Source organism: Mirounga leonina, unplaced genomic scaffold, assembly GCF_011800145.1.
Source record: "Mirounga leonina isolate KUSES-001 unplaced genomic scaffold, KU_Mleo_1.0 Mir_173, whole genome shotgun sequence".
Taxonomy (NCBI): Eukaryota; Metazoa; Chordata; class Mammalia; order Carnivora; family Phocidae; genus Mirounga; species Mirounga leonina.
In genome coordinates this window covers 7463279-7487420 of record NW_023270447.1, presented here as the reverse complement: position 1 = coordinate 7487420, position 24142 = coordinate 7463279, and the positions used below count along the sequence as shown (strand labels likewise).

Here is a 24142-nt window from a genome sequence, read left to right as displayed (position 1 = left end):
TCAGCAAGCATTTAGATGGAGCTAAGAATTTTTCATTAAATATAAGCATCATAATGCATAGAAATGCTTACCTCACTTCGCCAGTAGAGAAAAGTATTAGGCTGAGAAAAGAAATCCAGAATATCTAGACAATATAAACGAGAAATTAAGATTTAGTAAATAGAGAAATTCTTTATGTTCACCTTGCTGAAAGTTTTAAGCAATTCCTAAGGGAATTAAAGATAGAGGAACACAAGAATTCCAGTTTTTAACCTATTGTTTTAAAAAAACATTTGTTTAAATTAACCTTATAATGACTATAACATGCGTTAGTCATTCTCAACTACACGAAAGCACCCATGTGTGTCTTTTTTTTTTTAAAGATTTTATTTATTTATTTGAGAGAGAGAGAGTGAGAGAGAGAGCGCAAGAGGGGGTAGGGTTAGAGGGAGAAGCAGACTCCCTGCCGAGCAGGGAACCCCATGTGGGACTCGATCCCGGGACTCCGGGATCATGACCCGAGCCGAAGGCAGTCGCTCAACCAACTGAGCCACCCAGGCACCCCCCATGTGTGTCTTGACATTAAACAAAGTTAATTAAGAGTAAGAGCCATCCTGGAACAGCCTCTGTGCTGTGTATTCTCCACCCATGATTCAGTGTGGAGGGAAGCATTTGATACCACTGAAATTTGTACCCTTCCTCCTAGACAATTTCAGAAGAGACAATCAGGATAACTTGTAATTTGCTTTATATCCTTGTTTGTTTCACCAGGAGAGGAAGACCATCCGTGTCCATACCAGGCTCCAGAAAGGAAACAGAAACCACAATTAGTTGAAAAATGGAAATTCAATATGAAGGATTGTTAACCAGATACAAAGTTGTTAATGAGGTAACTGAAAAGGTGAAAAGAGAAAAAAAAAGTAGTTATTGTAGAAACAGTTATTAACCCTGGAGCCAAGGCAACAAAGAGAAGGGGTTGGGATTGCTCTTGGTAATTTAGATCAATTTCCTCACCTCTAAAATGAGGCTGGTGGACTAAATTGTGTCTAATGTCCTATGGTTAATATTCCCCACAATCTGTGACTTAAAATTCTGTGGTTCTATAAACCATGCTCAATTAACCCTTATATGGCAAAATAGCGAGGGTTGTGCTTATATTTCAGGTAAAAAAAATAAGTGCTGACATATTAGGATAATGTTATCTGATGTATACAATAAACCCCAAATTATAATGGCCCAACCATCATTGAACCTTATTTCTTGTTCACTTAAAAGCCATAAAAAGATGACCCTGATTATTAGGAGATTCTCTTCTATTCAGTGACTTAGGGATCCAGGGACCAAAGTCCTTCCATCTATGGGTCCCCTATTCCACCAATCGTTATGCTCATCCAAATCAAAATGGAAGGAGAGATAATACATAGGGTTTACACATGGGAAGTTTTTATGGTCATGCCTTGAAATGGTGCCCATTCTTTCCACTCACATTCTATTGGTGAGAAATCAGTCACTGTCAAGTCCATTTGGAAGTAAGGTAGGAATATTTAGTCTTGCTATGTCCCCAGCAGGAAAAGAAAGATGTTTGGTAATGAGCTAAGAATCTCTGCTACAGCTCGCCTTATGAGAAAAACCTAAAGCAGCAGCATTTTGGAGTCTAAACTTTCCAATATGAGCTGCTTAATCAATCCATGTTTTATTTTTTTTAAACATATTCAAATTACTTTTATTTTTCCATAAATTAATTATTATCCTTTTTAATAACTTTCTTTAGAAGTCATTACTTTACTTAAAAATAAAATACTACATATTAATTTTGTCTTTTGGGCGCCTGGGTGGCTCAGTCGTTAAGCGTCTGCCTTTGACTCAGGTCATGATCCTGGAGTCCCGGGATCGAGTCCCGCATCAGGCTACCTGCTCTGCGGGAAGCCTGCTTCTCCCTCTCCCACTCCCCCTGCTTGTGTTCCCTCTCTTGCTGTGTCTCGCTCTGTCAAATAAATGAAATCTTTAAAAAAAAATTTGTCTTTTATTCCAAAATAAAATGCCTTTTTTTAGTACTAAGTTACCACAATGTGCTGAAATATTCTATTTATATATTCATGTCTCCCACTGCAATTTATTTATTTATTTATTTATTTATTTATTTATTTATTTATTTATTTCACGTGCATGGCGGGAAGGGCCAGAGGGAGAGGGAGAAAGAGAATCTTAAGCAGGCTCCATGGCCAGTGTGGAGCCCCACAAGGGGCTCAATCCCAGGGCCCTGAGATCATGACCTGAGCCAAGGTCAAGAGTCAGATGCTTAACCCCATCTTCTGCAAATTAAACTGTTCTGTGCAGGAACTATACCTTTTTCATCTTCTGTATCTTTAGCATCAAAAGGGCACAATAAAACCATTTAAACTGTTAAAAAATGAAATGACCTCAAATGAAAATGAAATAAATGTTTTAAATTCTTCTCATTTCTACATTTTATTGAATAGGTTTAAGGTTGTTAATGCTATAAAAGTTTTTTGTTGTCATTTTGTTTGCTTTTGTGTGTTTTTGTTGTTGTTGTTGTTTTTAGAAGCAGCATGAAATCAAGTAGTCTTGGAAGTTACTAGGGAAGAAAAACAGGACTGTGAATACACTTGTAGAAAATGTGTTCTCTGGGGCGCCTGGGTGGCTCAGTCATTAAGCGTCTGCCTTCAGCTCAGGTCATGATCCCACGGTCCTGGGATCGAGCCCCGCATCGGGCTCCCTGCTCTGCAGGAAGCCTGCTTCTCCCTCTCCCACTCCCCCTGCTTGTGTTCTCTCTCTTGTTGTCTCTCTCTCTGTCAAATAAATAAATAAAATGTTTAAAAAAAAAAAAAAAAGAAAATGTGTTCTCTCCCTAACCAAAGCCTGAACCCAGCACCAGGATTAATATAATACCTGCCCTCAGTCTCATACCCCATTGTGATGGCTGGTTTTATGTGTCAACTTGACAGAGCTAAACGATACCCACATAGCTAGTAAAATATTATTTCTGTGTGTACCTTTGAGAGTTTTTCAGAAGCTTTGAATTGGTGAACTGAGTAAAGTAGATGGTCCTCCCCAGTATGGGTGTGTGTCACCCTACTTTTTGAGGGTCTGAATAGAACAAAACGGCAAGGAAAGGGCATATTCCCTCTGTGTTTGAACTGAGACATCCATATCCTTCTTCCCTGGGACATTGGTACTTCTAGTTTTCAGGCCTTTGGACACAGATTGGGATTTATGCCATAGGCTTCCCTGGTTCTCAGGCCGTCAGACAGACTCAGACTGAATTATAGCTACTGACACATCTGGTTCTCAAATTTGTAGACTGGGGACTGTGGGACCTCTTGGTCTCTATGATTGCATAAGCCAATTCCTATAATAAGTTTATATATGTGTATATATATGTATATACATATATATATATATATTAAATTTATAGTTACTAAGTAAGGCCATTTTCTTGAACTATATATATATATATACAGCTTATAAATTCTGTTTCCTTGGGGAACCCTCAGTAATATATCCATCCTTGGTGTGAAGAAGTAACTCTCAGGAGTTACAAATGGCTTCACTAAAACTCATAAACTTAATTAACAGAGATGAAGAAACATACTTAGGTTTGTTCCTCCCCAAATAGGGATCAAAAGTAAACCCACTAATAGATGTTTCTAAGACCTCACCTTTATCCTATTGTCTAGGGTCAAAAGAAGATCTGGAGTTCCACTTCCAGCGAAGGTAAATTAATGAGATGCCAGAAATTAGCAGCCGGCAGGCTCTGACCCTTGAAGAGAGGTGTAGACCGTGGACTCTTCTAAGGATGATAGTAGGGAGCAACTGTTGCAGGCTAAGGTGGTAAAGGTGAAGGACAGAGGCTTGAAGGATGGTTTTTCTCTATGAGCTTTACAGACTTGAGCAGAAAACTATTTTTTGCCCCAATTTTTTCATCTGTAAGGTGAGAAGTTTGGACTAAATGAATTCTAAGGTGTCTTCAGTTCTAAATTCTAATAAGCATAGTGGTTAAGAGCTTTTGCTCTGGAGAGAGAAGACCTGGAACTGAATATTGACTTTGACTCTGTAAGCATGGATGAGTGATTTAATCTCTCTAAATCTTAATGCCCTTACTAACAAAATGGAGATAATTATAGCGTTTTCTTTATAAGTTAGCATATAACTCCCAATGTAGTTATTAAAATTTCTATTACTGGATATCAATCTCTCCAAAAGTAATACTCTTCAAATACCTCATTTATGTAAAATCTGAAAATCAATAGGATTGTTATGAGAGTTAAAGGAGATAATGCATATGGAATGGTTCTGTATAAAATAAAGAATAGGCATTGTTATTAATTGCAAAGTATTTATGTTTCAAGAAAATGGCCTTATTTAGTAACTATAAATTTAATCATCACTTTCTGCTCACTCCATATATACATCATGCATAATGGGGCGGGGTTCATAATGATCCAATCTAACAGTTTGACTCAAAACAATGGAATAATTTTTCCTTTACTAGATTCAGAGACAAGGATCAATTGGGAAATACAAATGAATTAAGAGTCTTATTCATACAGGTGAATATTTAGATGCTAAAATATATAGTCTTGGAAATAACAAGAAACACTATAAAACGGGGAAAATCTGAGTGGGCTTCTTAGGATAAGTAACACTTCCATAGTTGTAAATTTTTAGCAATGCTGCAATGAAGCAGGGTGGGGGAAGGGAAAGGTGGTGGCAGTTGGAGGTCCGGGGAACCCATGACCACAAACAAGAGAAGAAGAAGGCAAGACAAGCCTTTGTGGGAAAGGTAAAAATGAGATTGGTAGAACAGTGCTGCACATACGAATCGATAGGGGAAAATAAGTTTATGTCAATGTTGTTTCTCACTTAGAATTAAGTATGCGCTTCAACAAAGCTTTATCTCTGAAATACTAAACTTGCAACTTTTGGTTTTCCTATGGTCACATCACAATAAATATTCAACAAACAGGAAATTAAAAAAGAAATATTCTGTATGAATTGAACTGTACTTTCAAATCCCTGTTTTTGATACCCAGATGTATCTAATTTTGTTGAAGGTACCAGGTACTCTGAAGTTAGATTTCATAGGAAGTTGAGATTCTCCTTTCTTTCTTGAACTCAGTGAAATTCTTCGGCAGTGTAAATCCCTTTGAAGTCAGGTCGATATGCCAATGTTGAATCAAATTTTGTGAACTTTAAAGCTCACTCTGTTGTGGAGGATATCCTGGTGAGGCTAGATATTGCAAAAAGAAATGAAAATAGGACTTGAACATTTTAACTAACTTGTTTTCTGAAGTAGTATTTGAGGTTTCTTATTCTGTGAATATTCATCTTTTTTATATACTTAAAATATTTAATACTATAGTATTGTTACTATCATATTCCAAAATTTTACTTTGTATCTTTTTTTATGCCATAGAAGTCTGATAAACGTACTTTAGATGGGAATTTTACCTTCCTTTTATCTCACATGAAGAAGTTGTGGGAAGAGCATAGAGTTTAGAATCTTAGAAGCTTCATGAAGACTTCACCTATGTATCCGTGGGTCAATTGTATTCAAAAATTAATTTAAAAAAATCTATATTATACAGTTTTTATAAGAATGTATAACAATGCATGTGTGAGTGCTTAATATTCAATTATAGTAAATTTAAAGCATTTGAGTAAAATTGATTTCCATTTTTTCCCCCATGAAACGCTAAGCATTTTCAGGGCCACAAATAGTTCAGATTAAATTATTTGATTATTCACTCAAAGTGGTGAGTATGTGGGCAACATTCCCCTGTTGTGTTAGAATGAGATACTGCTATATTAAAATGTTATTATAGAGCCTTCTTCAAACAAATCAAAAGCAATTATCAAAAAAATGACATTACCTTCCAATACCACTTGAGAGAAAACACTTGTTATTTAATTAAATGACCAGATCCGTTCTTTATCAAATAGGTATTGAGAGTCAATTCTGTACTAGGCACTATTTTCACTAAAAAAAATGCAACAGCTCTTCCTGTGCTGGTTAGTAATGGCGGATGTGAAGATCCTGAACCCCAAGGCCAAGGTGCCCCAAGTCCAGGCGGCACTGGCGGTCAACATCAGTGCAGCCCAGAGGGTGTAGGATGTGCTGAGGACTAACTTGGATCCTAAGGACTCCATAAAGATGCTTGTTTCTGGTGCTGGAGACATCAAACTTACTAAAGATGGTAATATGCTGCTTCATGAAATGCAAATTCAACACCCAACAGCCACCTTATGAGCCAAAGTAGCAACAGCCCAGCATAGCCTAACTGGTGATGGTACCACTTCCAATGTCCTAATCATTGGAGAGCTGCTGAAACGGGCTCTCTACATTTCTGAAGTTCTTCATCCCAGAATAATAACAGAAGGATTTGAAGCTGCAAAGGAAAAGGCACTTTAGTTTCTGGAACAAGTCAAAATAAGCAGAGAAATGGACAAGGAAGCACTTATAGATGTGGCCAGAACATTTCTTCATACTAAAGTGCATACTGTGGGGCGCCTGGGTGGCTCAGTCAGTTAAGCTTCTGCCTTCGGCTCAGGTCATGATCCCAGGGTTCTGGGATCGAGCCCCGCATTGGGTTCCCTGCTTGGCGGGAAGCCTGCTTCTCCCTCTCCCACTCCCCCTGCTTGTGTTCTCTCTCTCGCTGTCTCTCTCTCTCTCTCTGTCAAAATAAATAAAATCTTAAAAACAAAAGTGCCTACTGAACTTGTTGATGTGTTTGTTTGTTTGTTTTTGCTAATGTCTTAACAGAGGCTGTAGTGGACTCCATTTTTGCCATTAAAAAACAAGATGAACCTATTGACCTCTTCGTGATTGAAATCATGGAGATGAAACATAAATCTGAAACTGATACAAGCTTTATCAGAGGTCTTTTTGGGGGCACAGCACCCTGATATGAAAAAGAAAAAGAGGTTGCACATACATCCTCACATGCAATGTGTCATTAGAATATGAAAAAGCCAGAAGTGAATTCTGGCTTTTTTTACAAGGGTGCACAAGAGAGAGAGAAACTCCTAAAAGCTGAAAGAAAATTCACTGAAGATAAATTAAAAAAAATAATAGAACTGAAAATGAAAGTCTGTGGTGATTCAGATAAAGGATTTGTTGTTATTAATCAAAAGGGAAGTGACCCCTTTTCCTCAAATGCTCTCGCAAAAGAAGGCATAGTAGCTTTGAGTAGAGCTAAAGGAAGAAATATGGAAAGGCTGACTCTTGCTTGTGGTGGAGTAGTTCTAAATTCTTTGGATGATCTAAATCCCGATTGGGACATGCAGGACTTGTTTATGAGTATACTTTGGGAGAAGAGAAATTCACCTTTATTGAGAAATGTAACAATCCTCATTGTCACATTATTGGTCAAAGCATCAAATAAGCACACACACACTCAAATAAAAAATGCAATAAGAGGGGCGCCTGGGTGGCTCAGGGGGTTAAGAGTCAGCTCTTGATTTCGGCTCAGGTCGTGATCTTGGCGTCCTGAGATCAAGCCCTGAGTTTAGCTCCATGCTCAGTGGGAAGTCTGCTTCAGGATTCTCTTTCTCTGTCTGTCCCTCCCCCTGCTGGCTCACGCACTCTCTCTCTCTCTCTCTCTCTCTCTAAAATAAATAAATAAATCTTAAAAAAAAAAAAGATGAAATAAGAGATGGCTTGCAGGCTGTTAAAAATGCTACTGATGATGGCTATGTAGTTCCAGGTGCTGGGGCAGCGGAGGTGGCCTTGGAGAAGCCTTGATTAACTATAAGCCCAGTGTAAAGGGCAGGGCCCAACTTGGAGTTCAAGCACTTGCTGATGCCTTGCTCATTATTCCCAAGGTTCTTGCTCAGAACTCTGGTTTTGACCTTCAGGAAATGCTAAAGTTCAAGCAGAACAATCAGAATCAGGTCATCTTGTGGGTGTGGACTTGAACACAGGTGAACCAATGGTAGCAGCAGAAGTCTGCCTGTGGGATAATTATTGTGTCAAGGAATAGCTTCTTCACTCCTGCACTATGATTGCCACCAATGTTCTCCTAGTTGAGGAGATCACACGGGCTGGAATGTCTTCTCTAAAAGGTTGAACTGAAGCTTCCCTTGTATCATCTGAATCATGAAGACTCTACAGAGTGATCCCAAGAATATAGCTATGGAATTTTTGTCCAAGCTTCAAATACTTTTCAAAGGAATTTTCTTTTCCCATATGAAAAAAAAAAAAAAAAAAAAGAGAGAACACTGACATTCACATTCTGAAGTTCCGAAATTATAATTACAGTATTTTTAAAAACTGTACTACTGTGTTCACACATTAAGCAGTCTGTTTTTACCCAGTGGACAGGATGATTTGCTTTAGCTTCAGTGATATAAAAGTATCGTGTTAGGTAAGTATATATTATCTACCTTGTTATTAAATGTTCCTTGAAAAACAAAAAATAAATATTAATTAATTAATTAAACACTTCTGTCCTTATGGAGCTCATATTTTATAGTATTTATATATGTAAACACATATTACATATATAAATTACATATATCAAGGTAATATATAAAATTAAATGTATAAGTATAAATATAAATCTTTGTATTTATTATAATTTATTTTAAGTAAAACATATAACAGTAGGAAGTGCTATAGAAGAAAAGAAAACAGAGCAGAATTAGGTGTTTTAGCGGTGGAAGGAGTCCCTTGAATGTAGGTTGAATTTTACACAAATTAGTAGGGTAGGCCTTAGCGAGCCAAGACTTGAAGCTGAGAGAGCAAGCATTGCAAAAACCTGGGGGAGTACATCTGAAACAGAGGCAGTGCAGCGGGAAGGATCTAAGGCTGGAAGGGGTCACCTCAAGGGTTTGATTAAGCATGGTTTGCTGGAAGCAAGGAGGAGAATAATAGGAGATGAGAAAGTGGGGCTAATTATGTAGGACCAATAAAGCTATTTCAGAACTTTCAATTATTTTGTGAGTGACTTAGCAAAGAGTCATGGGTGGGATTTGTGGGGAAGATGGGATTGTTTAGGTTCCTATTTTGAGAGGACAGCTCTAGGGCGCCTGGGTGGATCAGTTGGTTAAGCGACTGCCTTCAGCTCAGGTCATGATCCTGGAGTCCCAGGATCGAGTCCCGCATCAGGCTCCCTGCTTAGCAGGGAGTCTGCTTCTCCCTCCGAACCTCACCCCTCTCATTCTCTCTCTCTGTCATTCTCTCTCTCTCAAAAATAAATAAAATTAAAAATATATATATTTAAAAAAGAAAGGACAGATCTGACTGTTATGTTGCGAATAGACAGCAGAAAGACAGGGATGTGGGGGTGCCAGCAATGTAGGAGGGGAAAGTGGTCAGGTGCAGATCTCACTTTGAAAGTAGAACCAGCAGGGTCTCCTGGGCGGGGGAGGGGGGCTACACATGGGACATAAGAGGAAGTGAGGGGTCTCAAAGACCTGTAAATTTTTCTTTCTTCCATGGTGACATGGCTTAAATATATTTAAAAGACAGGCATGTTGGTACTAACCTTAGGTAGGCAGTCATCACAATTCTCACGATTTGGTCTGGCCCCCGTCACAGCATTGCATCTCTGGAATCACAGTGTTAATCAAACTACCATAAAAACGTTGGGGGTCTTATCTTCGGATATAACTTAGCACAAAGTATAGTTTCTGATAGCTCAAAATGAATGAAATTCTGCCAGACAAATTCAAAGGAAATATTATCCCCCAATTTTTCTTTTTTTAGTCCTAATAGCTGGTTTTTAATAAAATGGATAGGTTTTAAAGAAAGAATTAAATGTATTGAAAAAAAGTGAATTGCCATGAGAGTAAAGTTTTAGGTCATTTTAATATAATTAAAATTGTCTTTTGGAAAGCATTGTATAGAATGAGCGAAATAAAATATCAAAAACAATTACTTTTAGAGTCAGTTAACACTAAAACCAGAATCTTACAAATTAGCCAAAGCAATTTAGTTTATGGTGGGTAAAGGAGTGGTTAAAACTGTTTTTAGAGCTAAAAAGATTTTGGTTAAAACACAAATATTCAATACACTTAGATGTTTTTAGCTTCTTTCTCTTCTCAACAAATGAGATGATAATAATCCCCTTATAGAATTGGCATATGATGAGGAATGCAAATAATTTCAATAAATTGGCTTGTAATTATGTGTAACATACATATAAGTTACTTAGCACAATATTTAAATATCTAGAATGTGGACACCCCCACAACCAGCATTCCTTTTTTTTATAAAATTAAATTCAGATTTTCTTTTGGAAGAGAACCTCTTTGCCATCAAATAGGATCTGTTGAGACTATAGTCAGGAACTGTGTCAATTTGTCTGCTCATAAAAATTGCTATACTGCTATAAAAAATAAAATAAACACAAAAATATGAATAGCTCCAATATAGTAGAACTGTATTTGTCACTTACATATGAGTTAAGGGTAGGTGTTACAGGATGGTGGAAAGTTCTCCTCTAGGTAGGGATTTGGAGATTGATGATATTTCCCATTTGGTGATTCTACCTACCCCAAAAGCTTATTGGAAATGTGTATTTAGCCAGCAGAAAGATAATAGAGCATGGAGGAATTATGTCTACTTCTTAAGAGACTAGGGTTTTCTGTGTATGGTCCACTGACAAAAATTAGTCATATGGCCACATCTAACAGAAAAGGGAAGCTGAAAAACAGTGTCCTCAGCTACTTAGTTATTCCTCAGCTCTAATTTTAATAAGGTAAAATTAAAAAAGGAATTTTGGTGGATAATGAGTCATGTTAGTCAAGGTCATTGAACCATACCCTAGGTCAAATGTAGCACCTGAACGAATATTAGCCAAGTATATACTGTTTTCTTTTTAGCTATATGTTTTTGGAATTATTTCTTAGTGGTTGATCTATGGATTATAGCATACATCTCAATCTATCTCAATATACTTCAGATTTATACAGTTGCAGTGAGAGGTAATTTGCTTCACAATGGTTTCCTTCATTCTCCTTCTTTTGTGCTATTATTGTCAAATATATTACATCTATATATGTTACTAATCCAACAATATAGTGTTATAATCCTTGCTTTATATAATTTTAGGTCTCTTGAAGAAACTAAGAAAAGAAAAAAGAAAAATATATTTATAGTGTTTTTTTTTTTAATTTGCCTTCTTATTTGCTATTTTTGGTACTCTTTCATTTTTTCCTGTGGAGTAGAGTTAATATCTGATGTCACTTCTTTACTTCAATATAGCTTACCCCCACCCTAAATTGTGCTGTTCTTGTCAAAGATGACGTGTCTCTATATGTTATAAGACCAACAGTTCAATTTTATAGATATTTCTTATGGCATTATTTTTAAAAATCAATAAAGATAACAAAAGAAAAGAAATATGTAGTTACACTGTCTTTTTTCGTTACTATGTAATTACCTTCATGGCAATCTTTATATCAATTAGAATTACCGTTTGGTGACACTTGTTTGAATAACTTCCTTTAGTGTTTCTTATAATTTTTATGCCTCTTTTCTCTTTCTTCTTTCCTTCTGGTACTTCCATTAGGCATATTTTGGTACTTTCAGTGATGACCTAAAGGTCTCTGAGGTTCCATTCATTTTCCTGGATTCTTTTTTTTTTTTCCTTTCATTTCTCCATTGCATATGTTTTGGTAATCTCTCTTCAAGTTGGCTTATTCTTTCTTCAGTCAGCTCTAATCTGCCTTTTTAGAGAATTTTTCATTTTCACTGTAATTTACAATTAGTCTATCATACTTAATACATATAAGAGTACTAATATTTTCTAGGGGGAAAAATCTTAACACTTTTTCACCTAATAATAACATTTCATCTGAATCTAGGTTTTTCAACATTACAAATTAGGTAAGCAAAAATGAACAATAGTCTGTATCATGATCTCACCTCTCACCATTTTTCCACCATCAAAAATACTGTGGTGTGGTGCAGTTGAAAATAAGTGAGATAAACCATTAAAAACAGTAAGTTAAAACCTTAAACCTATGGCTTACATGATAAATCGGAAAGTTATAGAACCAGTTTGAGACTCAGTTCTTCAGATGGTGATAATATGTGCCCTCAATTCTTCCAAAAAATTATAAAAATAGAATAACCTCATATATGCTAAAACTTTATAAACCATAAAAGTCTACATAACTATTTAATTTTATTAAAAATTATTAGAATAAAACATTTTTGTAATATAATTGCGTAATGCAATATATAATAAAAGTAACTTTATGTAACATATTATTTTATGTAACATATGACATACTTAGTAAATAATATAAAATGCAAATTTGTATGAACTAATGGTTAAACATACCTAAGTTGGCAGTGTTATTGAGAAGAGTAATCATTTTTATTGCAAGGTAGAAATTTATCTGAGCTACCTGGGAGAGATATCATAAGGCCAGTGATTCACAGGAGTATATCCAGAGGTCAAAAATCCTCATGGGGATGTAGCAAATATAAAGAAAGAGAGCCAACAGAATTCGTCATTCTAGTTGCCCAAAAGGGAGGGCCTTAGGAACAAGAGATAGAGTATGGCCAGATTAAGCTGAGGTTAAACTCTGTGCCTTGAGAATGTCATTCCTCCATAAACTTAATGTTAAAATGAGAAAACCCCATGTAAACTTTATATCAGACATTCTTGCACACTCCTCATTTAAATGGGACAGTTTGTCAGTAATATTACAAAATAAGCTATATATATATATATATATATATACATATATATGTGTGTATATATATGATTTTATTTATTTATTTGACAGAAAGAGGGAGAGCACAAGTAGGCAGAGTGGCAGGCAGAGGGAGAGAGACAAGCAGGCTTCCCGCTGAGCAGAAAGCCCAATTCAGGGCTTGATCCCAGGACCCTGAGATCATGACTGAACAGAAGGCAGACACTTAACCAACTGAGCCACCCAGGTGCCCCAAAGCTAGATATATTTTGGTATGCTTGTGATCTCTGGAGAAATGCTGGTGCAGTGCTTATGAAGGGTCAAAGAAAAGGCAATGATTGTATAGAAAATGAATATAGAATAAAACTCAAGAACTAAAATGGGACTGAAAATAACAATTATGACCACAACTTTCCAAAGCAAGATTCACTGTAATTTAAAACAATGAATTAACACTTCAGGAAAAAGTGCTTCCAATGAATGGCCACTATAAAAGATGGGGATGCTGGGGAACATTGTGTATTTGGATACAATTTTGGAAATATGGTATTTGTTCTCAGAATATCTACTCTTTTACTAAAGAGTTTGTTTCTCTTTTATCCATTCATTTGTCCATCCATCCATCCATTTAATAAATATTTATTAATATGTGCTATATTAAATTATGATGCCTATAGTAAGAAGGTAAGACACTAATGCATGTGCAACCACTTGTCCAGTAAAAAAAACATTTAGAAACAAATATAATTCCACAAAAACATACTATATATTATACATTCCTGTTTTTGGTGGATTTGAATCAGAAGTTACAGTCTCAATGCATGAGTATTTTCTATTACAAATTTGAATCCTTACAAAACTTGAAATTTCAGCATACTATTTTATTTGTTGACATTCATTCACCCAATTTTATTTGCACAACACAATCTTTTTTTCTTTATCTTTTTATTCTTGAAAGATGAAAAGTCTGAAAATATGCCAAAGTTTCAATGCCAAAGCAAAGAAATTTAAATGATGGAAGCTCTATCCACTAAACGTTTAGGTGAACACTTTATATAATTGGCACTTTTTAAAAATCTTTTACTCCAGGTGGCTCGTTTCCTTTAAATGAAAAATATATTTTATTTGTATGCATTTATCTCTACAGGCATGCATCTTCATAAACAAGTTTTATTCAATAAACTATTTTGTACCTCTACAACTTCCTTTATTTTATTAGATTTCAAATCTGTGAAAGCACAAAGCTATTTAATTCCATGGTTGTCAATTAATTGCCTGCTGAGATTCCACCCTGGTAGCCCACTGAACCACCACTGCTCTGAAAATTAAATGGAGCTATTTGCTCTGGTTATAAGTTATACCCCTATGCCAGATAAACCACAAATGATTAAGTCTTAAGTTATACAAGAAAGGTTTTGCATTTCTTTTGTGGAATTGATTTTCACAACTGGCTACTGAGAATATTTATCAGAAAGTACCACTTACAATGTTTCTTCATATAATGTGGTAAGTTTACCTTCCTATTCTCAGGGACCTGAAATCTGAGGCGTATTGAGCAGTTTTTGTCATTGTTCCTTAACAAAAGATTGTATTATTGGAGAAGAAAAATACTGGTCATTGTTTTCAGATTGCTGTGTGACAATGAAAAAAAAAAAAAAACACATTTTGGAAAGTGCTAGGATGTATTGATTAAGAATGACAGCCTCTTTTTTTTTTTTAAAGATTTTATTTATTTATTTATTTGAGAGAGAATGAGAGAGAGCACATGAGAGGGGGGAGGGTCAGAGGGAGAAGCAGACTCCCTGCCAAGCAGGGAGCCCGATGCGGGACTCGATCCAGGGACTCCAGGATCATGACCTGAGCCGAAGGCAGTCGCTTAACCAACTGAGCCACCCAGGCGCCCAGACAGCCTCTTTTTCAATCCACTGTTTTTACCTTATATGTCAATTAAAGCAGTATGCGTACTTCCACAGACTGACTCATTTGCAGAAGCAGACAGCTCTTGTCAGATACACACAATATTTGAGCCCTAGGCCCCTTCCTTGCCAGCAGACCTACAACTCCTTAGGCGTTAAGTGTGAAGGCAACACCTGCTTCTTTCTTCATAATCGTCCTTTCCTTAATAATGATACTCATTTGCAATATCATACCATATAACACTTTGTACCCAGTAAAACATAGAGTTGATGAAAAAAAATATAATGATGATAGAGTTTTGTGCTACTATAAACCGTTTTTTTTTTTTAAAGATTTTATTTTTTTATTTGAGAGAGAATGAGATAGGGAGAGAGCATGAGAGGGGTGAGGGTCAGAGGGAGAGGCAGACTCCCTGCTGAGCAGGAAGCCCGATGCGGGACTCGATCCCGGGACTCCAGGATCATGACCTGAGCCGAAGGCAGTCGCTTAACCAACTGAGCCACCCAGGCGCCCCTACTATAAACCGTTTTAATAGAGTATGAAACCGCGGTGAATCTCAGTTCTGATTCTTATTGCAGAGATTACTTAACTCGTGGCATGATTTCAATGGTTTAGAGGCAATAAACCTGACTTTGTCTTAAATGTGTAAAAGTACATAAGCAACACATATTCATACTTACAGCCAAGGGTACAGGAGGCAAAGACACTACAACTCATTTCCATGTCCTGCTTAAATAATTATCTGTTAACAAATTTAGATCATGCGACTAATAAAGGTGAACACAAAGACCATCCCTTGGTGTGTGCAGAGTTACTAGAGGGGATGGGAAAGTGAGAGAGAGGAAAAATTAGCCTTTCCTGCATTCAAACAGAAGTCTGAAGAACACAGTCCTAAGAAAGAGTTCTTCCTATTTCACAATGTCAGCCACAGCTGTGTGTTGACTCTGTTAAGCATTGTAAAGAGCATCAAAAACTACATCAAAAACTAATGATGTGATGTATGGTGTTTAACATAACGCAGTAATAAAAAAAGCAATAGATAGAGATAGTCAATAGAGATAGAGTTCATTCATCCAGACATCCAGTTACCCATTTTTAAATTAATTTAAACCAGACATTGATGTTTTCAATATACCATCTGAACAAAACAGAAAAATCCCTGCCCTCAAGTTGCTTATAAGATTAAGGAGCCAAAGTTTAAAAGGCCTATCATGCTGAATTAAAGGGATTAGAGTTTATCAAGAAGATGAATAGTCATCATAGGCTTTCAAGCAAGGAGTACCATAATTAGATTTTCCTTAGAGAAAGATAAAATCTTGTACCTATCTTGTAGATGATAAATAGTCATTAAAGAATTTTAAACAAGATAGTGCCATAATCACATTTGTATTGCTATAAAATACTTTACTCAAAGGTGATTTGGAAATTGCATGGGTGAAAAGCAAAATTGAAAAGTGTAGTGAGGGATTATATTCATAGTGTTAGAGTAATCCTGGAGAAACAACAACATGACGGATTGGGGGTTTGAAGGAAATTACTTGATTTGCATAATATTAAGGAGGTATTAACAACAGGGTTTAGGAACTGATAGGATATATAAAGTGGTAAGGGGATAGGCCAAGACAGTATAATGGGGGTGGGAGAGGCTTGGGAACTAATGACAAGATTATTTTATACATGTTATCTCTCTCACATTGCAAATAATATACAAATCTTTCTTGATTTACTATGGGGTTACACCCTGATAAACCCATCCTACACTGAGAATATCTATAAGTTGAAATGCGTTTACCTCTGAAACAAATAATGCACTATATGTTAAAAAAAAAAAAAGAAGAAGAAGAAGATAGTAGGAAGGGAAAAATGAAGGGGGGAAATCGGAGGGGGAGATGAACCATGAGAGACTATGGACTCTGAGAAACAAACTGAGGGTTCTAGAGGGGAGGGGGGTGGGAGGATGGGTTAGCCTGATGATGGGTATTAAAGAGAAATGGAGGACTGGGTGCTATACGCAAACAATGAATCATGGAACACTACGTCAAAAACTAATGATGGAATGTATGGTGATTAACATAACATAATAAAAAAAAAAAAAGAAAATGCGTTTAATACACTTAACCTACCAAACATCAAAGCCTAGCCTAGCCTACCTTAAATGTGTTTGGGACACTTATATTAGCCAACAATTGGGCAATATCATCTAACACAAAACCTATTTTATAGTACAATGTTGAATATCTCATGTAATTTATTGAATATTGTACTGAACATGAAAAATAGAATGGTTGCATGGGTACTGAATGGTTGTGAGTGTATCAGCTGTTTACCCTCATGATTGTGCCACGACCCATCAGAGAGTATCTTACTGCATATCACTAGCTTGGGAAAAGATCAAACTTCAAACTTTGAAGTGTGGTTTCTACTGAATGCATGTTGCTTTAGCACCATTGTAAAGTTGAAAAACTGTAAATTGAACTATTGTAAATTGGGGAACGTCTGTAATTCACCAATTCCTTAAACAGCTACTACTTTTCACTGCTCCCCTCTGCAGCAAAATTCCTGAAAAGAATGATCTATGCTGTCTCCAATTCGTCCTCTTCCATTCTACCTTACACCATCTAATCAAACTTTCATGACATAGCATGACTGAAACTATGCTTATCAATGTAATTAATGATTTCCAAGTTGTAAATTCAGTGGTCAAGTCTCACTCTTCCTTTTGCTTGGCCAATTAGTAGCATTTGACATAGCTGACTATTTCTTCTGTTTCAATAATATTTCTTCATTTGGCTTTCGGGGACCCATATTCTCTAGGTTTTCTCCTATCTCATTTACCTCACTCTTTCTCCTTTCCTTTACTGTTTTTTTTTCTCTTTCTACCTCTTAATGTTAGTGTTGCTCAAGGCTCTGTTCTCTCTCCTTTTCTCAATTTATATTCACATTCTTGATTACTGCATCTGGGCTCATGAATTTAAGTATCATCTACATGCCCTGTAGATGATACCAATTTACCAAATAATGTTACCAATTAATATTTCCAATTCAAATGCCCTTTTGAATTCCAGACACATATTCAACTGCTTCCTCAGTATCTCTATGTGGTTGTTGAACAGCTATTTTTAATTCAAAATATTCAAGAAGTGATTCCTGCTTTGTCCCCTTCCCCAACCACCCACTATCACTTCAATCTGTTTCACTTACAGTGTTCCCTCATCTAAGTTGATGTCAATGAAATGTCTCAGTGGCCCAGACTAAAAAACTGAAGCCATTCTTAAATCCATTTTAGTTCTCATACCTCAGAGGCCATCAGGAAATCCTATCAGTTCTACTTTCAAAATATTTCTAGAATCCTAGACTATTTCTCACCCTCTCCACTGCTACATTTATGGTAAAAAAAAAAAAAAAAGATTTTCATTTCTCATATGTATTGTTGCAACTGCTTCCCACCTGGAACCCTTGCTTTCACTCTGTCCCTGTAAAGTCTCCTCTCTAAAAAAAAAAAAAAAAAAAAAAAAAAAAAAAGCCAAAGTGAACCTTAATTTTATTTTATTTTTCTTCAAAGTGAACCTTTAAAAAAAGTAAGCCAGTCATGTAACTCCTCTCATCAAAAATCTTCAGTGGTTCCTTATTCCACTCAAAATCAAAGACCTTACATAATAAATGAAGCTCTACATAATACAGTAATCCTAGGAACGCTCTGCCTTCCTCTTCTATAATTCTTCCCCTCTTTGAGTCAGCATCAGCAACACATATATTTACTATTCCTTGAAAAAATAGATCTACTTCTATCTTAGAGACTCTGCTCTAATTGTTTCTTCTTTCTGGAATCTTCTCCCTATAGATACCTGCTTAGCTAACATCCTTACCTCTTTTATGGCTTTGCTCAAATTTTATCTTCTCAGTGAGGTCCATCTTGACAACCACAAAACAGGCTGCCTGAGAAGAAGCAGGGAGGAATGGAGGAAAACCAAGAATATGAGATGCCAGAAAAACTTTACCAAGAGATCTTTTTTTTTTTAATTAGTAAGGAATTGAGAGTGAGAAAAACACATGATCATGTAGGATAAGGACTACATGGATCAGTTTGATTTAGTAGAAAGACCTTGTTGGTGATCTTGGCACAGTTAATGTAAAATAATCTGAAATACCCCCAAATTGAAAGACCATCTTATTTCCACCTATCCCACTCCCACTTTTTTTTTTTTTTTTCTTCAGGAAAGGATGGTGAAATCCTTTTTCCTTATCCATATAAAGAACATAATAATACCGGGTTGATAATTGTAGAATTTTATCTGGAGTCTGAATTTGAAAGTCACTGCTCTTCCAACATACTGTTGTGCTAGTACATATATTTTGCAGGAGAAAACTGAGACTCTGGGCCAAATAAGGTAATTAAAAACAAAATAAGCCTGCCATCTTTTGGAAAGTATTTACTTTAATTTTTATTATTTTGAAATGATAACAAGATGATGTCTTTGAAAACCAAATATATCATTTTATAGATTGATACACCAACAGAATATATTCAAAGGTGCCATTTTTTTGAGGCATGACATCATATGTTCAAAATATGGATGATCTTGGATGTTGGAGTGATAGTTATTTTAATAAAAGGTACAAAAAGTCAATAGCTGTACCCAGCAGGCCCCTTAGCTTTGGGTCCAGCCTGCTGTTTCTTCAAAATGAGAGACCATCTCCAGTTGCTATACATTTGTGGACTGTTTTTTTTCTGTACTGATAATGTTATGTTTGTTGAAAAAGTGCTTTGGAGTACTCTTGAAGTGTTATTTGTATGTTTCTTTTTTTTTTTAAGATTTTATTTATTTATTTGAGAGAGAGAGAATGAGAGAGAGCACATGAGAGGGGGGAGGGTCAGAGGGAGAAGCAGACTCCCTGCCGAGCAGGGAGCCTGATGCGGGACTTGATCTAGGGACTCCAGGTCATGACCTGAGCCGAAGGCAGTCGCTCAACCAACTGAGCCACCCAGGTGCCCCAGTTTTGTATGTTTCTTATGGAAAAGACATGTAGGGAAAGCAAAAGTCACATTGGGAAAATAACCTCTAAGAGTTTATATTACAACATCTATTCTTAATATTGCCACAACCTCTTTTTTTAATGTAATAACCTTGAAATTTTAAGTCCCAAATTTACCTGTCCATTTAAAATTTAAATTTTTTTTCCTGCTTCCTGTACCAGAGACTGCATCAAATAAAAATATTTTGTTGAGATACTCAGTAATCAATGTTCACTACGTCTTAATAAATTTGTTTTTGCAAGGTTAATGACAGGTCTTAAGATTTGAAGACTTGCACTAAGTTGTTTTAATTTCAAGATATCAGAAATCCAATCATTTAGTTCTTTATTTCATTAAAAGGATACCCTCAATTAATAATAACATAAAGTATTTAACTGCCCACTCATTACAGAGTAAAACAAAAAAAAAAGGGGGGGTGGTGACTGACTTTAGAACACTTTTAAAGAAACATAACCACCTGAGTACAAGTTAACAACTTCCAATTTATCAGCCATCTGGCTGCAACATCTGTTGCTGGTTGATTGCCAGTGTTCATTTGCATGGTCTGGATTACCAGGTGGGGCAAAGAAGAATTTTCAGTAGAAGAGGATCATTCCTTGGACAAGAGTATACATATAACAGTACCTCTCTTCACTAGAAGCTCATAATTTATTGGCACATTTAATTATTTTCTGTTGAGAACAATGATCTGTCCTATTGCTCTTGTCCCAGCTTAGGTTAGAAACTTGCTTGGCCCTGCCCACAAATGAATTGATATGTTATTACTGAATTGCTTATCAATAAACAACCCTTGAGCATTGCAACTCTTGAGCAGTGCTGTGAAAGGAGATGTTAGATATGCAGAAATGGATACAACAGTCATTTCCTTCTGGTAAGCCGGACTGTGGAAGACAAAGGAAAGTGGAAATGGACCAGAGCATTGGTATGAAACCTGGGGCCTTGTTTTAGTTACAGTTACTGAAAGCATTTTATTAGGAGAGTGATTTGAACTTGACACAGATATAGAGTTTAAAATGTTAAGCAATAGTCAAGGCATAGAGAAAGAAGCTGAGGACTACCATAACAATCCAAGATATAGTAGTTCTTATCATCCTGGAATCTGGATATTGGCTTCTTAGTCTCCATTTCTGCCTTCTCCCACCATTTCTCTGCCAAACAATGACTTCTTTTTCTCAATATGGTTACCTAACACTGCTAACCAGCTTTGCACATTGCCCACTTTACTCTGCTTCAAGCCAGATTCTGGGAAACTATTACCTTTCTAGGGCTTTTATTATGTTTTGTTTTAATTTTTAAAATACTGGTTGTCAATGTTCAGGTTCAATTTTTTTTTTTTTTTTTTTTTTACTCTTTCTCCCCTTACTTAAAACCTCTTTGTTAGAACTACTGATGTTCTCTACCTAAATTCTCAATCCTAACTAAATTCCTAGCATTTGACCTAGTTTCCCTCAGCCCTATTTACAATAGCTGTTATCTGTCCCAGAAGAATTCCTCTTTGTCTGCAGCCCTCTTGACTTTTAATTTGAACTGTTGCCTGGAATATTCAGCTTCTCTTCTCTGCTCATCAGATGGATCCCTGGTCAACTATAGTTTTCACTATCATAGCTGATGTTGCTCACTCTGGCTTGAAATCTTTTGTTCCCCCATCTGGTTAATTTTTGTATGCTGATGAGCTGCCCTAGGTTTTACTCCACACTAGGAAGTGTGTTACCGTCCATGTCCTTACTATGAAAATGCCTTGTATATGATCCTATAAAAGGCATTTTTTTATTAAGAAAAAACCTTTAAACCATAACTTAGCCATTTTAGTATACAGCTTTCTGAAGGCACACTTCTGTTTTCTTCTTACCCCTAAGATTAGTTCTTGCATAGCTATTTCACAAAGCTCCATTTAGGTGCCCAACATATTTAATTTAATGATTTTGCTCTTTCAAGGATAATAAACTCAAATTACTTTAGAAAGGTTACATATTTATGTGAAACCCTAATATGTAAGTTGATGAATGAAGAAGGTGTATCTCTTCTGTATATTCAAATACAACAACAAAATGGCCTCTAGCAACAGCATAGTAATTTCTCTCAACCAAAGCTTTCTCTGAGAACAACCAGAAAATCAGAAAAAAATATTTTTCAAAATCTGTTTAAAAGTACCAAGGCAATAAGAAACTGTGGATCCAAGACTCTGAGAGAAGAAAAACATAGGAACTGAGCCTGATGTTTGATGCCATTTTTCACCTGTGGAATTTGCTGTTTCATAGTGCAGCGGAAAAGCCGAGCAGAACTTAAACAGTTCTAGTGGGCCAAGTGGACAAAAGTTGGAATTTCAGGCTTGACAAGGAGGAGAAGCCCTAATAAAAACACCAGGCCTTTGGATAGGACCCTGAAGACAACATCCTAAGAATAAGGAGGCCATACTTTGTTTATTCCCTGATTGGATCAATGTGATCCAATTCCTGCCTATTTGTTTTACAGGGAAAAAAAAAAACAACAAAAACACTTTTGGAGGGAGTAGCATCATCTAGAGAATCAAATTTTCTCTACACTATTTCAACTACAATGTCCATATTCAACTAAAGAAAAATAGTAAGGAGGCATATAAGAAAGCAAAAGATTGACCAAATAGTAATAGAAAAAAAGAAGAGACAAAATAGACCTGAAGTGATTCAGACATTAGAATAATCAGATAATGACTTTTAATAATGTGTGGTTCATAAAATGAAAAAATGGCAGATAACTAGAAAATGAAAAATAACCACATGAAAATACTAAAGTTAAGAAATACAATAACCAAAATTAAGAATTAAATAAAAGTTTCAACAGCAGAAGAGAGATGCAGAAGAAAAAAACGTTGAACTCTAATATAGGTCAGAAGAAAATTTATCTGAATTTACTGATGTAGAGAGATAAAATGATGGAAATTTATAAAAGAGTAAATATATTAGGAACATGCTGAAAAAACAAAAAAACAAAAAAAAAACAAAAACACTTACAAATTGGAGTCCAAGGAAAAAAAGACAAGATTAGGTAGAGAAGAACTGATATTTGAAGTGATAATGGCTGAGATATTTTCCAAACTAATAATGTTCAATCACAAATTCAAGGAACTATTTGGGCCTCAAACAGAAAAAATAAAAACAATCTACTCATTTAAATAGAAACAGTCTTAAAACAAAAGGCAGAGGGAAAAACCTTACAAGCATTTATGAGGCATACCGGTTTCAAAGACTGACAACTGACTTTTCACCACAAATGATGGACAATAGCTAGTGATTATTTATGTGAGTTCACTTTAAAATAATATATTAATTCTACATTTATGTAACCTCAGATCTTTTGACTCTAAAACAAGTGTTCTTTCTACCAAGGCATTATAGGATTAAAATTGATTTATCCAGGGACGTCTGGGTGGCTCAGTTGGTTAAGTGGCTGCCTTGGCTCAGGTCATGATCTCAGGGTCCTGGGACTGAGCCCGGTGTCTGGCTCCCTGTTCAAGGGGGAGCCTGTTTCTCCCTCTGCCCCTCCCCCCAACCCATGCTCTCTCATTCTCTCTCTTTCAAATAAATAAATAAAGTCTTTAAAAAAATCATTCACCTATAATCTCTCTCTGGTAAAAATTTTCTTTAACCCAAATTTTCTCATTTATGACCCTACACATCTTAAATAAATGTTAAGTCCCTGTGTTATATTCCTTAGTAGACAATATAAAGGAAGACCTGCATATGGAGGATACACTAACATTTATGAAATATCTATGGTGAAATTTATTATTTGTTACTAATTTTTTATATTAATATGATCTAATAGGAAGAGTTTAAATTTTGAGCTGAGTAAGTGGAAAATTGACACCTCGAGGTTTTTGTCTAACTGTGTGACTCTTGGTGTTCTATTCTTTATTTAGGAATTTTAGATTCCCTGTCTTAAAATGGAAATTTCTTAGAAGATAAAATGTGTGTATAATTTAAATGAGTTGTATTTTCCCTATGAAATGTTAAGCAATATTCCATCGACAAAACAGTTACTTTGTTTATAAAATTCTACTTCTATTATTTGCCTAAATTTGGACTGAAATTGTTTTATGTTTGTTGTTTCTTCTTTCATTGATAAAATGCATTTTATTGTAAAATGTGCACAATACTCAAAGAAGAAAATAAAGGCAATTCATAATTTTGCCCCCCCCCACAATTCTATATTTATTTTGCATATGTTCATACATATTTATATATAGGTAGATGGATATTCTACTGACATATACATACTAATATACATATAATTTTATATTTATATATGTTTTTATACATGTATATATATTATATATATTTTATATACATGTGTGTATATATATATCCACATGTATATATCCATTTAGGTGCCCAACATATTTAATTTAATGATTTTGCTCTTTCAAGGATAATAAACTCAAATTACTTTAGAAAGGTTACATACTTATGTGAAACCCTAATACGTAAGTTGATGTATTCTACATCAACTTATTAATTTATTTATACATGTATATATATAATTATATACATTTAATTCTGG

At 35.6% G+C, this 24142-nt stretch overlaps 1 pseudogene; it reads left to right on the top strand.

Annotated features, from left to right (window-relative positions):
• The first annotated feature begins 6019 nt into the window (after positions 1-6019).
• LOC118020168 lies at positions 6020-8069 on the top strand (annotated as a pseudogene).
• The last annotated feature ends 16073 nt before the right edge of the window (positions 8070-24142 follow it).